This window comes from Triturus cristatus, chromosome 11, assembly GCF_964204655.1.
Source record: "Triturus cristatus chromosome 11, aTriCri1.1, whole genome shotgun sequence".
NCBI classification, from domain to species: Eukaryota; Metazoa; Chordata; class Amphibia; order Caudata; family Salamandridae; genus Triturus; species Triturus cristatus.
The window spans coordinates 505,938,495-505,955,065 of NC_140594.1; the positions used below are offsets into that span (position 1 = coordinate 505,938,495).

Sequence of the window (16,571 nt, forward strand, 5' to 3'; positions counted from 1 at the left end):
AATGCCCAACCAGATTTTACTATTTTGAAAGGATAGGACATACTACTACTGTTGTAGGGATATTGCACATACAGAACTGTGCACAAGAAAATAGCATGTTGGTGATGGGAGGTCGGACCTTCCTCACACCTCAATCAGAACAGAACCCACCACAATCCCCTGCCCGACTAGTTATAGTAGTTTTTCATTACTATTAGCTCTCCAAACCCCCACAAGATACCCAATGAGTAGACAACCCAGAACATAACACTCCTGACCTCTCAGTCGTGGAAGCAATGCACATGCACACCCTTCCTTTCGCTCGCTCACTCGTGTAAGTCCATCCACACCAAATATCACCGAGTCTATTGAAGTTCAAAAGTTTTATTTGCAACTGACAAGCTCTGTACGTTGTTCTATAATGCAGCACCAACAGCAAAATGCATAAGATTAAAACTATAAACATTGTTACACTTAGTTACACTTACAACAACTAGAAGTCCATAGAACGAAGAAAATAAAATGCGAAATCATGATAACTGAACAGTGGTGGAAGCACCACCATCCCCTTTGGTAGGCGTATAGTTATAATAAAATTATAAATGAAGATCTCTGAGCGAATTCTGTGGACCCCTCACCTTAGAAGAACCTAGTACTGGTTACATCATAAGCTCTGCAAAGCTCTGGTTCGTAAAAGGGTATCTTCCGTCTGTTATGAGAAAAACTGTGCGCGTTAGTATATTGCAAGCATTTCTCAGTCGTGACAAAAAGTGTAGCCTTTTTATAGATAAGCAATATGGACTAATACCAGAACTCCATAACAAAGTGGCTTGTTTTGTTTGACCTTTTATGCAGCGCTTAGACAGTAGCAGTATGAGCTCATGTGGGCTCAAAGGCGTCTTTATACAACAAGCTGCGAGGTAAAGACGCGTGTGCAAAAATAAAAGACACAAAGGTAAAATGGTTGCATGGCTCGGGCTAACTAAGCAAAGACTAGAATGACCCTAGGGACCATATAACTACTAGTGTCTACTCTACTACCACCTGATTTGTACTAGTAATGTATGTTGTATATGTCTGTATTGCTATTAAATCATTTTTCAATCTTGCTAGTGAAAAATAGGGGGAGGTGTATATGACACCTAAAAATGTGTAATGTTTTTTCAAGGCGCACTACCAACCACCAGTGCCGGGGCCAGCAGCGAAGGCAACGCGGCTTCTGACGGAGGAGAGGATGCGGCAGTTGCAGGAGGAGCTGCAGGGGGTGAGCCAGCAGCAGTGGCGGGCGGTGATAAGTTAGATTCCTAATCCTTATTTATTGACATTAAACTCACTGCAAGGGTGTACTGTATACTGTACAGTTGAGACTTACTAAGTAAGAAGTTGTTGTGAACGGTTGAAGACACCCTTTACTTAGCATTTGTAAAAGCATTAGCAGCGGGAGTGTTGAGTAACCAATGGCCTCTTCTATCTGATTTCAACTCAGCTGTGAAAGTTTTATGGAGAAGACTAAAAGTCAGATGAGATGACCTTGATGGATGGGCTGAACGAAAAGGGAAAGAAGAGTGGAAGGAAGAAGAATATTTATGACTGGCAGAGAAGGATACACGGGATGCATGCATGCATAGGTGGCTGATAGGAATCAGATGCATGGTTGGTTGAATGCCTGAAACTCCCACAAATGTTAAAGTCCAAGAAAGTGGGAGGATAGATACATACCACAAATGTTATGTACTGTGCTTGCTAGTGCTACCGTGCCACTATGTGTAGAATTAATTTGTCTTACTGCTTTGCTAAGAGTATATTTTACAATAGTCTTGTTTTCTCTTCTTGATATATAGCTACTCCTTCCAAGGGGAAACCTGATGGGAAGGAGTTGGCAGCCAAGGCCCGGCGCCAGAAGCTGGAGGCCATACAGCGTGAATACCGTCGGCTGGTGGTTCGGGAAGAGGAGGAGGAGGAGGCGGCAGCAGCTGCAGCCCCCTCCAATGCCCCGGGCCCCAACCACCACCTTTCAGTGGTACGGCGCCACCGTCTGGCAGCAGCCCGCTGCCGCCCCTCCTTTAACATCACTGCTGCCCCCCCCTGTGGATGCAACTGCTGTGCATTGAAGCGCTGTGTTGCCCGCCTAGAGGAGCAAGTACGTGTCCTGCAGAGTCGAGCCCGCCGAACACAAGACCCTGTTCATTGCCCCTTTTTTATTTATTCGTTTGGTGGGTGGGAATCGGGCGTTGGGTTTTCTCTTTTCTTTGGACAATCTGTCCTGTTGGTGTTGTAGGTTAATGCTGGAAACAGAAACAGACTAGAGTAGAGATCCATGCCGCCTCAGAAAGTGTTCTTGTTGCACTACACCAAAACCTGTCCATTATTTCAACTTGGTTTCTCAATATCCCTTTTATTTTTCCATCTACGATTACAGGCCGGGCCTTACCCTGTGCTATACTTGGGAAATCAATGCACACTTCCCTTACCAATGAATCTACATCTGCCAGGCAGGCAGTGTGATCACCCAAGATCGATGGACGGAGCATCCATGGAAGGGAGGACCAAGAGGAATGCCGAGATTCAACTCCCCATTTGACCAGGATAACACAGTAACAGTATCAACTTTCATCATCTTTTAAATAATTTGATTCATTTTTTTGTCTACAATCATTACAACAGTGTGTTCTTGTTAGAATTCTAGTCAAATGCAACCTTTTTTTGAGCTGTGGGTATATACCGAATTTGGGACTTTGTTTATCCACACCCAGGGAAACCTACCAAATGTATATATTTCTGAAAACTAGACACAAAGGGGAGGTCAGGGTGTTGTGGCTTGTGTGCATCCAATGTGCATCCCATGATACATTCCTTCCTAAAACGCATTCCAAACCTTAGTCTTTGATGAAAACCACATATTTCTCACATTTCTGTAAAGGAATGTTTTGTAAGTTGTGAGGATCCACACAGTTCTTAATGTCCAGTGTTCCCACACTTATCTGGATGAAAACAATAAGCCATTTGTGTGAGGTACACAGATAATTGGTAGCTTTCTAAAAGTTACTTTTCCTTTACATTTATAAATGTCCGACTTCTCCATTGAGTTGGATTTTTATTACGCATTAAAAAAGGTGGTTTAATTATTTTTCTAGCTGATCACTTTCCAGAGTTAGCACTGTAAATATTTTAATTCGCACTTTTTCTACATAGCTTAGCTGGAGTCCGAGTGAAAAATAGCTTTTTGGGCCTTGTCTCTGTACAAACATGGTAATATTAATTTTATAACGTTCTCTCTTTTAATTTCCAGGCAACCTGCCTTGCAGGATACAAGGCCTACAAATAGTGACTTACTACTATTTGAAAAGGAGGTCTTTACCTGTCAAAAAGGGGCATTTTGAGAGGTCGCAGTGCAGGTTTTACACTGCTGAAGACAGGTTGCACAGGATAGGGTTGTAAAAGCAAGTTAATGGTGTCAATCAGGAATACAGCAATTAAACGGTAAGTGAAGGGGAAAGTGCACAAAATTTACTTCTGGTTAGCAGGGAAAAAGTGCACAGATTTCTAAAGCCAGCAAAAAGAGTATCTAGAAAAAAAGTAAATCTGGGATGACAATGAAGAAAAGGCAGAATTCCTACACCCATTATTCAAACCTAACAAGAACCTGACCATTTCTCACAGTTCACAGTTTCCACTATGTAGGTAGCCTTATGTTGCATGAAACAGTACTGCAGCACACCATTTCTAAAATACAAACACATTCAGAACTATAACTTGACTGTCTAAAATGTTTTACTGGGAGAAGATAATAAAAGACACCCACCTCTCTTCCAGAAATTCAAAGAATGTGATGCATTCTTAAAATTTCTAGAAGAAAGGTGTGTCTTCGTCTATTTACTAATTTTGAGTGGTGGAGGTAAAGTCATGCCTTCTTTGACCAGCCTTACCACTTGATCATTGTGAAAACCCCGAAGTATAGTGGAAGTGCCGGGTATTCACATTCCGCATCTGCAGGTTATGAAAGGTATTGCTGGAAACCTTAGTTTCTCAGCTTTACCATGATACCTCCCTTTTGACACAGTTCCCTGTGAGCGCAGAGAGAAGGGGTATTTTCATACCACTCTGCATTCTCAGGGAAATCAGGAAGCCATTTCCTGGCTGCAAGTCCTGCAATTGAAGTCATTGTATCAGTGAAGCGATGGTATCAGTTACAGTACCATCACACCCACCTAGTCCAGAGCTGGAGAGATTCCGGCTTTGATTTATGGGGGGTGACACAGGGGTTATCGGTGCCCGACAACTCGATGTGACCACTGCTCAATAGTGTCTTGTGGGAGTGCTCTTGATGGGGTGGTCACGTCAATAGTGTCCAAGCAGTTAAAGAATGTTAAGGGTGCCTTAGCTTGAGAACTGCCACTACCAAAAATTGTATACAGTTCTTCCTTGAGGATAAGATGTTTTCCAAAACTTCACAGAGAGGATGCTCTACCTTACTAGCTTGACTGGTAAGTCTGAAATATAATAATGCCAAGGACAAATATGTGGCAGCGTCACAAAGAGGTTCATCTGGGGAGAGGGGTGGGTCCATTTCTGGCCCCTCCAATGCCAAATTCTGTTTGCTCGCCACTGGGGGTGGTTCCTAAGAAGGAGCAGGGGGAATACCGATTGATTCACATTCTTTCGGCACCCAGGGGACAGTCCCTGAATGACACCATTGATGGTGCTTTAGGCAGCATCAAGTACTCCTTTTTTTGACCAGGTGGTGGGCATGCTGAGGAATTTGGGACGGGGCGCTCACATGGCGAAATCCGACATTGAATCCACCTTCCGTTTGTTGCCGGTCCACCTACAGGACTTCCATTTGCTGGGTTTCCAATTCAGAGGGATGTACTATGTGGACAAATGCATGCCCACGGGTTGCTCGGTGTCATGCGTGGACTTTGAGAAATGTAGTACCTTTCTGGAATGGGTGTTCACGCAGATAACGGGGCACAGTTGGGTGCTGCATTACCCAGATGACTTCCTGTTTCTGGGCTCACTTGATTCGGATGAATGCAGGCTGTCACTGCTGAAGTTCTGTGCGATTATGCAGTAACTAGGCGTACCACTAGCAAGGAACAAAACGGTGGGACCAGCCACAACGATCGAATTACTGGGAATTGAGCTGGACTCACTGGAAGGAGTGTTGCGCTTGCCAGCTGGAAAGTTAGAGGCATTTGTAAGGGCGCTGCAGGTTTGCTTGGACAAGGAGAAGGTTACTGTGCACAAGTTGCAGCAAGTGGTGGGCCAGCTGAATTTTGCTCTCAGTATAATCCCCATGGCACGCCCTTTCTCACTCACAATCGCACAGGCTATGTCAGGACTTAAGGAGAAGCATCATCACACCAGGCTATCCAGCGAGGTCAAGCAGGACATGCAGATATGGCAAGCATTCCTGCGCTATTTCAATGGTAGGGTGATGTGGCCTGGCCCCCCCAGGTCTAGCCAAGAGATCGAATTAATGACCGACACAGCGGAAAGCGAGGGTTTTGGTGCTATCCTTGGCCCAGAGTGGGTGGCGAAACATTGGCCAGGTTGGTGGGAGGCATCTGGGCTCACGAGTAACACACGTTTTCTGGAACTATTCCCCATCCTGGTGGCATTGTCAGTTTGGCCCGAGCAATTGAGAAATCAAAGTGTTGTATTTTGGTTTGATAACATGGCTGTGATACAGTGCATTAACTCCCAGACGGCGAACTGTTGCATGATATTGCGGCTACTTAAGGAAATAATACTGAGATGCATGAAGCTGAATATGTTGTTTAGGGCTAAACATGTGCCGGGGGTACGCAACAATGCCGCTGATGCCTTGTCTCGTTTTAAACTTCGGTGTTCAGGGCTCCCACCTGGAGGCAGGAGCACGGCCAAAGCCTTTCCCAGAACAACTTTGGCAGCTTGGTGCCCCCAATTATCTGACCTCGTGGCAGCTAGCATAGCCCCCAGGACCAGAAAGGCATATGAAGGGGCATTTTGGGCATATTTCCATTACCTGGGGGACCAATGGGAACAAAAGTGGCAGGAGAATGTATCCTTAGTCACATACTTGGGGGTCATGCAGGAAGAGGGGCGGTCTATAGCAAAAGCCAGGCATAAAGTCACAGCTATCTCCTTCTTTGCAAAACTAAAAGGGGGGATCCCACAGGTACCTTCATGGTGCGGAAAGCTCTCAAGGGGTGGCAACGGTTACAAGGTGGCCAGCCCGACGAGAGGAGGCCAATAGGGTTACACATTTTGGCCACCTTAATGAAGACACTGCAGCAGGCCTGTACTTCCCCCGGGAAGTGATTTTGTTCCAAGCCGCATTTTGCTTAGCGTTCTATGGGGCTTTCAGGGTTGGAGAGCTGGTGGCAAAGAATAAAAATGACTGGTAAGGGGGCCTCCAGGTGAATCAGGTCAGGGTGAGGGAGGAGTCAGTTATGATATCACTCCCTAGGTCAAAAACGGATCAGGACGGTAGGTGAGAGGGTATAGTGCTACACAGAGCTAGGGGGAGTTTTTGCTGCCCAGTTGCGCGGCTAGAGACATTTACAGCGCAGCGACCTAAGTCAGCAGGGGGCCCGCTCTTGATTCATACAAATGGGATTCCCCTTACCATCTTCCAATTCAGGAGGGTTCTGGGGCTAGCGATGGAAAAAGCCAATATAGACCCAGCCAATTTTGACCCAGCTAATTTTGGTACTCACTACTTCAGAATTGGTGCCGCCACTGAAGCAGTCAGGAGTCTCTGGGGAATTCGTTTGTGGGATCTTCGGGGCTGCCATTCATTGACCTTGCCGTAGGCTCTAAAGGGTTGCGCCAAAAGGAAATCATATTTTCAATTAGAATACGATAGGAGTGATATGTACTAGAGATATGTTAAGGTTATCCAATGAACATCTTGTACCTATTTGTATTCGGGCTTTCTGCGCATTGTATATATTGTAGATATCGTCATCTAATTGTTTTAATTGTGTAATAAAATATGGCCGGGGGTCTACGGCCCCTAACCCAAAACAAATAGTGAAGTGGTTTGCTTTATCTGCAGCGAGGTGAAGGAGGTGGGGAAGGGGCCCCACCAGCTGTTGGGATCATCCGCTTTTACGGGAGGGGCCTAGGCGGTACCAGTCCATATTGACGAGGCAGGCTCTGACTAGAGCCGGCCACCATTATAGCGGTCACGCCGGCCCCGGGCAGGGAGAAAGAGGGGTAGCCACGCACAAGGGTGACATGGCACCACCACCTCCATGGGGGTCGGTTCGCCAATAAGGTGGTGCATCACTTGAACCGGAAGCGGTTATTTGAGCTTCCGGTCTCTGCGGCGTGGCCATCTTGCAGGAGGGCAAGCCAGCTCAAACTGGTTATTGCCCCCCCATGCAATTACCAAGCCCCCTTTAAAAGACAGGAGCGGGCAAAGAGGCTTTCTCTTTGTCCCGCTGCTCCCGGAAGTGGCTGTCCGGGTCAGGCCGTGGTGATGCTCGTTAACCTCAATTTTATTTTGCCTACCCTCCATCCCCTAAAGCAGATAATGTCAGGTGAACATATGTTGTGTTGAATATGCTCTACCTTTCTTCCACAGGGGCAAGTAAATGCTACGTATTGCAAGTAAATGTGTGGTGTTATGTATGTTCTCTCTTTGTTTTGCAGGGTCAAGTATAATTTCTTGAATACTTTCGTTGTGGTTGCTGATTGATTAAAAGCGTTACTGATGCCTTTTTTAGAATTTGTTGTAATAATTTTGTCATATTTTAGAGTGTTTCCCAGGTCTGCTGTAAGGTCATGATTGGGGAGCATGGTTTGTGGTCCCTGAAAGGAGCATCACCTTTATGAAAGGGGATGCCCGAGGGGGAGACAGAGGGTCTCTCATAAAACTCCAAGGGGCAGTTACAGCCCGTAGGTTGAAGGGGTGCGGGGAGCTCTGGGAGCCACGCTTCCAGTAGGCCATGGGCCACCTCCTGCACGCGCATGCGCTCATGGGAGCAAGGGCGCCGAATTGCCGGACCCTGTTTTTATTGAGTCAAGAGGCTGGACGAAGGGGAGACCCGGAGGGAAGTACCTTCCGGTAAGATGGACTCCCTTCGCAACATTGCACTTGTTAGGCAGCAGTCTCTGGGGAATTTGTTTGTGTGATCTGCAGGGCTGCCAGTCATTGACCTTACCGTTGGCTCTAACGGGTTTCGCAGAAAGGAAATCATATTTTCAATTAGAATACGATAGGAGTGATATGTACTAGAGATATGTTAAGGTTATCCAATGAACATCTTGTACCTATCTGTGTTCGGGCTTTCTGCACATTGTATATATTGTAAATATCATCTTCTAATTGTTTTAATTGTGTAATAAAATACGGCCGGGGGTCTACGACCCCTAACCCAAAACAAATAGTGAAGTGGTTTGCTTTATCTGCAGCGAGGGGAAGGAGGTGGGGGAGGAGCCCCACCAGCTGTTGGGATCATCCGCTTTTATGGGAGGGGCCTAGGTGGTACCATCCATATTGATTTAAGCACTGAAGTGCAGCATTGAGTTATCAGATCTCTTTGTAGTGCACACTGCAATCACTGTCATCAGCCCTGCTTTGACTGCAATGTCACTAATCATGACAGTGGGCGGAGTGTACTGCAGAGCAGGACCTCTGGGTTCATCCTGGTGATAGCAATTAAAATGGTCACTGGTTGTCGCTGTTCATATTGTACCAAGTAATTTGAGCTATTGTCCAAGGTAACACGCTAAGGAAAGCAAACTATGATTCTTTCACATTGTTTAAGTGGTGAATGAAGTAACCATCATCATTTCTTTTTAAACCTTTTTGCAATTCTGATGCAACCAATTTTCCATATGCAGTATATTTTCAAATGCTTGAGCTCACATCGATGAAATCAGCCAGCTATGTAGTGTTTTTTTTTAGTCATTGGCATTGATTCATCAAAAATGCAAGGGGTAGCGAAGTGATGTCATAGAGTTGACTCCTATGAAATCTCAGAAGCATGCCTTTCTGCCACTTATACCTTTAAAATAGCATCCAAGCTGCACAATGGTGGATAGTAATAATATTTAATCCCAATAAATGCAACTATCTTGCAGTTTGCTTAGTGAAATAATAGGGGTGAACATGTTTGTAAATTAAACTAAAACTAAAATGTGGACATTACAGTGACATAAATGAGACAGAGCCAGAAATGTCAATGAATAGCAATGCAAACACAAGGAGATGATGGATTGGAGCACTGAAACTTTTCAGACACTCACCCCCAGTCACAGATCTGGGTTGAATCCATCATCATTTTTTAGCTCACTTCAGCACCTCAATTCAGACCCAGCTATATGTAAATCAGTCTTGACCCTGTGCCTAATGCAGTGGTCTTCAAACTTGTTGATGTTGAGACCCCCTTGTCAAACCTTTTTAGGCGTGTGGACCCCTTCTGGCACAATTTTCTAGAAACTGGTTCTCCTCATCATCAACATCTATCGACAACCATAAATGCCCCTGTTAAACCTAGCATATTTTGGCATGTTACCCCTGTTTTTTTCCTTTCTGATCTCCTAGTTCTGACTCTGTTTTTGCCGGTTCAGTGTCTCTGCGCACTTTCTCACTGCTTTTCAGTGTTAAAGTGCAAGTGCTTCTATTGTAAATTGTATTATGGATTTGTGTTTCCATGAGTGGTATGTTTGACTTACTAGTAAGTCCCTAGTAAAGTGCACTGAGGGTGCCAGGGCCTGTAAATCAAATGCTGCTGGTGGGCCTGCAGTACTGATTGTGTCACTCACCCATGCAGCCCTGAAAAGGGTTATCAGGCCTGCCACTGCAGTGTCTGCGTGGTTTGTAACTGCCATGTCGACCTGGCAAGTGAACCCACTTTCCAGGCCCTAATCTTCACTTTTCTACAATGTAAGTCATCCCTAATCATCCTGTACCGGTTCCTTGGTAACACCCTTCATCAGCCAGGCTAGCTTGAATTTTGCATATAGCTGTGTCTGAACTGGGGTGGCAAAGTGAGCTAAAGAACGATGATGGATTCAACCCAGATCGGTGACTGGGGCTGAGTGTCTGAAAAGTTTCAGCGCTCCATCCATCACCTCCCTGTGTTTCCTTTGTTCACCCTAAGTTGGGAGGGAATGCCCAGACGTGGGTTCCTTGCTCACTTTGCCACTGGAATCAAGATAGCCTGGCTTATGGGTGTTGTTAGCCCGAAAGCGGTCCCAGGATGCTTGTTTCCGGTCCAGGGAAGACATGGCTTGGCAGTTCGGGCTAGACTGTTCCCATGAGGCACAGGGTCAAGACTGATTTGCATATAGCTGTGTCTGAACTGGGGTGGCAAAGTGAGATAAGGAATGATGGTGTATTCAACCCAGATCTGTGACTGGGGCTGAGTGTCTGAAAGGTTTCAGCACTCCTTGTGTTTGCAATGATTATCTATGATCCTGATGCTGCATATACATTCTTTCATTGGGATAGGGAGGGAAGCTTCACCGAGAGTGAAAGCTGATGGCTTTGATATTGCATGAATGGTTTCAGCTCACCCTAGCACCTGAAATCACACTGTTATCTAAGACATTACAATTATCAAGGTCACTTCTTTGGAACACTTACTGAAGCATTACAGAACTAATGGGGTGGAGAGTGGAAAGACAGCTAACGCACCGACAAGAAATGAAGAATTTCTATCTTCTTGGCGCCAATTAGTCGGTTCACAAATTCACGTTAAGAGGAAGTGGGAATCTTTCTTAGCTAGGGTGCAACTGATTGGCTCTTTTGGTTTGCCGATGGTTTGATAAGCTGTCTGGTAAACACATTCGATTTGCATAATTAAAGGCTTGAAACACAGACTTTTGATTGGACATTCCTCGTTTTAAATAGGGAGCCTGGCGGCTAAAGGTGGCATTCCGGATTTATCGCACCGGTTTGTGGCAGGTCGGAGCATCTTTCGAAAGACAGCCATTGAGATTCGAGCAGGTATGAAGGGGATGGTACATGTTTGGTGTTCTTCATCTAAATAGAAGGGATGATAATGAGAGACATTTTAAACTAGGAACAAGAATTGGGTTTCAAATTTTTTTTTTTCGTTTCGCTTCATATTGCTTTATTTTTTGTGCAGAATTGGAATAGCACAGAAGCAAACACGTCGATAGGAAAATCGGGCTACGTAGTATTGAATTGATTGGAGTAGAGAACAAGTTTATTCAAATAAGCTTAAAGGTGAGACACGTTGATTTTCTTTTCTTTGAAGAACGACGCTTTGAAGGGACATTTAGCGGGACAGGCAATATACATACAGAACTCAATAGAACAATGTTTTATTTTTTCATGCAGAATTGGAATGGCACAGAACCGAACACTTTGATAGGAAAATCGGGCTACTCAGTATTGAATTGATTGGAGTAGAGAACGAGTTTATTTAAATAAGCTTACAGGTGAGGTAATTGCGAAACAGTTGATGAGACTATCAAGAGGGGAGATAACCAACGATTTTATCATTTTTTCTGAACCCCTTTTTCCGTTTACCATTGCAGGGAGTTGATACTTATATCCAACAATAAAAAACTTTTGGGTTTCGGCTGTCACATCTAATCAGAATTAAGAGGATAGGAGAATTTGAATTAATAGGAGGTGAGAAAGATTGAATTTTATTGGAACCACGTAACAAGTGTGTCTTTAGTGTGTGGTGACTAGCGTCAGAATTATGATGGGTACAGGACTTAGTGGGTACTCACAATACAGTGGATATATCAATTATAGATTCACCAATGGCCATGAGCAACTTGTCAATATGAGGGTTCAAATCTGCTATCGTTTTATTAATCATTATCTCTTGAATAAATATGGGATTATATTGTAAATGTACACAGTCATTTTGTTATTTGTTTTTGTAAAAGTTTCTCCCTTGAATTATGTGTAGATTGTTAAACAGGCAGGTACCCTAATATTGGTTATTTTGAGATTTGATATATGACATTATGGATAAAATTGTGATCTTGTGTATTTCTACCTTGCAGCCCTGATGATGTCCAAAAGAAGGACGAAACGCGTTGGCTGTAACTACACTATTTGGCTGTAACTACATTATTTTCTTTGGAGTTGGATGATGTTTGATGATGTAAATTCCATCTAAGAATAAAAGACCTGAACTTGAAGTGAACATTTCTACGATCTTTTTCTACTTCTCTGGACTACAGTATTGGACTGTTAAATTTTGAATTTATATGGAACTCTACTTCTTGAACATTGTAAATATGTGGTTTGTGGCTTAACGGTGAGCCACAAGGAGTTGAGCGTACGTAACTTATAATAATTACTAATTAGGCTCACTTGTGCTCACAGGGTTTGACCTTCACAGTTGTTCTTTGGTATTTTGATTAGATTATGGGTCTGAAGCACAGGGGTCTCTTAGAAATGGATGATGATAGAGAAAAATTAGCAGCAGAGGTGTTTCAACAGAATAAATTATCTAAAATTACTGATAGGAAAGATGCACCGAATAATAGTTTGAGGGAGAAATTTCTTAAATTAGAAAAATTGAAAAAGTTGGAACTAAGCAAATGGTGGGATGGAATGACATTAAAAACTATTTAGATCAAAAACGAATTCCTACTGGTTTAAGAATACAGATTTTTCCCACTTTCGATGATTTGGAAGAAGATCATCTTAAGGAATGAGAGGAAAACTTGTACTCTTCATCTTTTACAATGATGAACATATTGATTAAAAATGTAGATAGAAAGGTTGAAAAACTTCGGAGTCAGATAGCAGATCTTGAAAAGGAAATTAAAGATATGGATTTAATAGATTTGACTGATTTTTTTTTGCAATTTTAAAAGACGTTATCAACAGACACCAGCTGCAGATTAAGGATAAAAAATTGGGGAAGATCAGAAGGGATGAGAGAGACTATAATCAGGGAAGGGTATTCACCTTTGCCAAAGGTTTTGATGATGTCCCCAAACTTAAACCAACAGTAGGTCCAACAATTCAGGGGGATTTAAGTTCAGTGACCTGCAGTAGTTCTAGTATTTCATCTGTTGCTGAACCTCCAACACTGGGAGCAGTGGGAGGGATACCGGCTAAGAGTTAATCTTTTTCCAAAGAAATATTGAGGATAAAAAGAGGGCGAAAAAAGGTTTCCACAGAACGAGAAGGGGGCGGAAACATAGGGAATAGGGACACGAAGTCAGAACAAAATCAAGAATTAGGTGTTAATATTAGGCCCTGGGCTAAAATTTCGTTCCGTTCGCGGAAATTGCGATAACTTGACATTTTCGCGTTCCGCGGAAAGCGCGAAAATGTCAAAATTTCCGCATTCCGCAGCTTGGCGATAATTTGTTTCTTGCTCGCGCTGTAAAATAATACATTCTCGCGCGCGCGATCGCCTTACCTGAATCCCTGCGTTCGCCGACAAGTTTTCTTGATCCGGTTGCGTTCTCCATGAGATGTTGTATTGTTTTTAGCCATTTGCGCTGTCTCGTGACAGTTCGCGCCCGCAGTGACGTCATGCGTCGCTTGATCACGTCTTTCTTCTCGCGATCATGCACCGCGAGACAACTGAAAACAAGATGGCCGCGCCCGCGAGCAACCACATGGGTAAGTTGGCGAGCCGCAACCATGCAGAAAATCTCGCGAACATGCGGGAAAAAAACTTCCGCATCTTCGCGATATTTCCGCGTGTTTGCGATAATTTTTAACATTTTCGCGATAATTTGCGAAAGTGGATTTCGCAAATTCCCCCCACCCCTAGTTAATATAGATAGCACTAGGCTTCAGGACCCTGAATGTGAAGGAGAATTGGAAATAATGAATTTATCTAACAGGATGTTGAATGCTCATGAAGTAAAGCTGAAGAGTTTTTTTGCAACTATTGACAAATGTACTAACGTTAAAGAAATCATTGAAAATTCAGTTATGTCAATTACTATTCTGAAGAATGTTCACTTACTTATGTCCTTAACTGAAGGGGAGAGTTTTGGAATTGATGAAACAGCTGCGATGTTGAATGTCATTACAGACTACAGTTGTACTAGTGGTTTAAGAACCAAATCCAAATTTACACCTCAAGGTTTGCAGTTTGCAGCTATTGATATATTTGTAAGGAAAACTATGCAAGAGTTTCATCGGATAGAAGACTCAGGGAGGAAAGGAAGAGTTAGTCCTAAAAATCAGGATAATTTATCAAAGGATGAGAGACTGGCACTTAAACAGTTGAGTTATGATAACAATATAGTAATCCGGGAAGCTGATAAAGGTGGAAATATTGTAATTATGAATCGATCTAATTATATCCAAGAAATTAAGAGACAGCTTGGGGATTCAAATTGTTATGTTAAGATGTCTGGTAACCCTATGAAGGAGGTAATTAGACATATTACTGAGAGTTGGTACACATATAGGAGGAAGGGCTAATTGATGAGGCTGAATTTAAATACCTGAATGTCACTCATCCAACGTTTCCTTTTATTTATACGTTGCCTAAAGACCATAAATCCAAAATAGACCCTCCGGGCAGACCCATTGCATCAAGTATGGGTAGTGTTACGGAACATTTATCAGAATTTGTTGACAGCTTTTTTAAACCTTTCATGTCAAACTTGCCATCATATATACGGGACACGATGGATGTTTTAAACAAACTGCTAGACTTTAAATGGGAACAAAGTATGTTATTAGTGACATTGGATGTGGTTGGACTATATACGTGTATCAATAAGGATAAGGGAGAACAGGCTTTGATTCATTTCTTGGATAGTCGGAGTGCTAGCTTACGGGACCACTCAAAAATGTTGGTGGAAATGAGTATGCTGATTTTGAACAATAATTACTTTCTTTTTGAAGATGAGTGGTACCATCAGGTGAGAGGGACTTCAATGGGTTCCAGGTTTGCTCCCTCCTACGCCAACCTATTTATGGGTTGGTTTGAGAGGGAGCACGCCTGGAGCCGGGGAGCAGCAGGATGGATTGATTCCATCCTGTTTTGAGCCCGGTTCATTGACAATATTCTAATGAAGGGGCAGTCAAGATGAATTACGGAACTATCTTGAGTATTTAAATGACAATGATTTTAATGTGAGATTCACTATGAATCAGAACAATAAAAGCATAGAATTTCTAGATGTTGAGTTATATGTAGATGGTGACACTATTAAGAGTACATTTTCAGAAAAAGTACAGCTACTAACTCCATATTACGTGCAGACAGTGCTCATCCTTTGACAGTCATGAGAGGAATTCCCTATGGGGAGATGATTAGATTATGAAGAAATTGCAGTTCCGATAGAGGCTTTAGAATGGATCTAGATAATCTTCAAAATAGATCACTAGAGAGGGGATACAGGAAGAGGGACTTGGACAAAGCTAGAGACAGAGTTATGAAGAATAGGAGGGAATCTACCCTGGTTCAGAGAGAATGAAAACAACATAAAGACCATCTAGCGTTTGTGACTACTTATTGTTCTCAAAAAGATCAGATAGTGAAAGCTCTAAAGAAGAACTGGAACCTACTGGAAGGGGTTCCGGGTTCGTTAGATCATTTGGGGGATCAACCAAAATTGATTTACAGGCGGAACAGCACTGTCAAAGATTTGGTTACGAGAAATTATATTCAACCCCTGAAGCCCATGGAATCAAATTGGTTACCCCAACCACCTAAGAACTTTTTTGTCTGTGGATCATGTAATGTATGTGGATTGGGAGTGAATAAAATAAGAGAATTTAGTTACAATACTCGGAAACATTGTCATATCAAAGAGTTCATCAATTGTAACAGCATTGGTGTAATTTATGTAATAATTTGTGATTGCAAAAAAATTTACATAGGGAGCACTAAAAGGAATTTGAAGTTGAGGATACAGGAGCACAGACGCTCCATTATCAACAAAGATATTAAATCTCCATTATATCAACACATGAAGGAACACCATTCCTCAATGACCAATTTCAGGTTCCATGGTATTCAGAGGATAATTCCTAGTATGAGAGGTGGCGACTGGGAATTAAGGATTAGGCAGGAAGAGGCTAGGTGGATCAGCAAATGTAGATCGGCTACCCTGGGTCTGAATTCTGATACTGAACTTTATTACTTTTTAGTATAACAAGTTAGCATTAGTTGAACACAAGTAGTGAGAACTACTTGTAATTTCAATATTTATTATCATGATGGAACAATATGGAATCCGTAACTGCAGTTGAATGTAGGTTGATGAGGAGGTCAATTCATTGGAGTTTCCTTAGATATGAGCCGCTGGACTTTAATTACTTTAGGACGGGCCTACAGATCTTTTATACATACGGTTAACTATTAGAGTTACACACCATTTTTATAGGAGAAAAAGGGCATTTAGTAAATATGGGATACTTTTTGTATTTTATAGAAATTTGAGAGTCTCAAAACGGTTGAGGAAACAGCAGAATCAAGGGGATGCCATTAATGGTATAGCTGTAATAGTCATAATCCTTGGATTGTTTAACTTCGTATTAGGGTTAAAATTTGTATATTATTTACATATTGGGTAGAATAGCTAAATGAACAGACCATTTCAAGAGGTTATTGATTTAGAATGACAATTGTAAGATTTAAATGATTTTATATAACAATAATAAGTTTATGACGAAAATT

General features: G+C 42.7%; 1 long non-coding RNA gene across 1 annotated transcript; it reads left to right on the plus strand.

The window, feature by feature from the left end:
• Positions 1–11,301: 11,301 nt before the first annotated feature.
• Positions 11,302–12,088, plus strand: LOC146784491 (uncharacterized). Its single transcript, XR_014970703.1, has 3 exons — positions 11,302–11,382; positions 11,482–11,578; positions 11,965–12,088. It is a non-coding gene; the product is annotated as an uncharacterized LOC146784491 (long non-coding RNA).
• Positions 12,089–16,571: the final 4,483 nt, after the last annotated feature.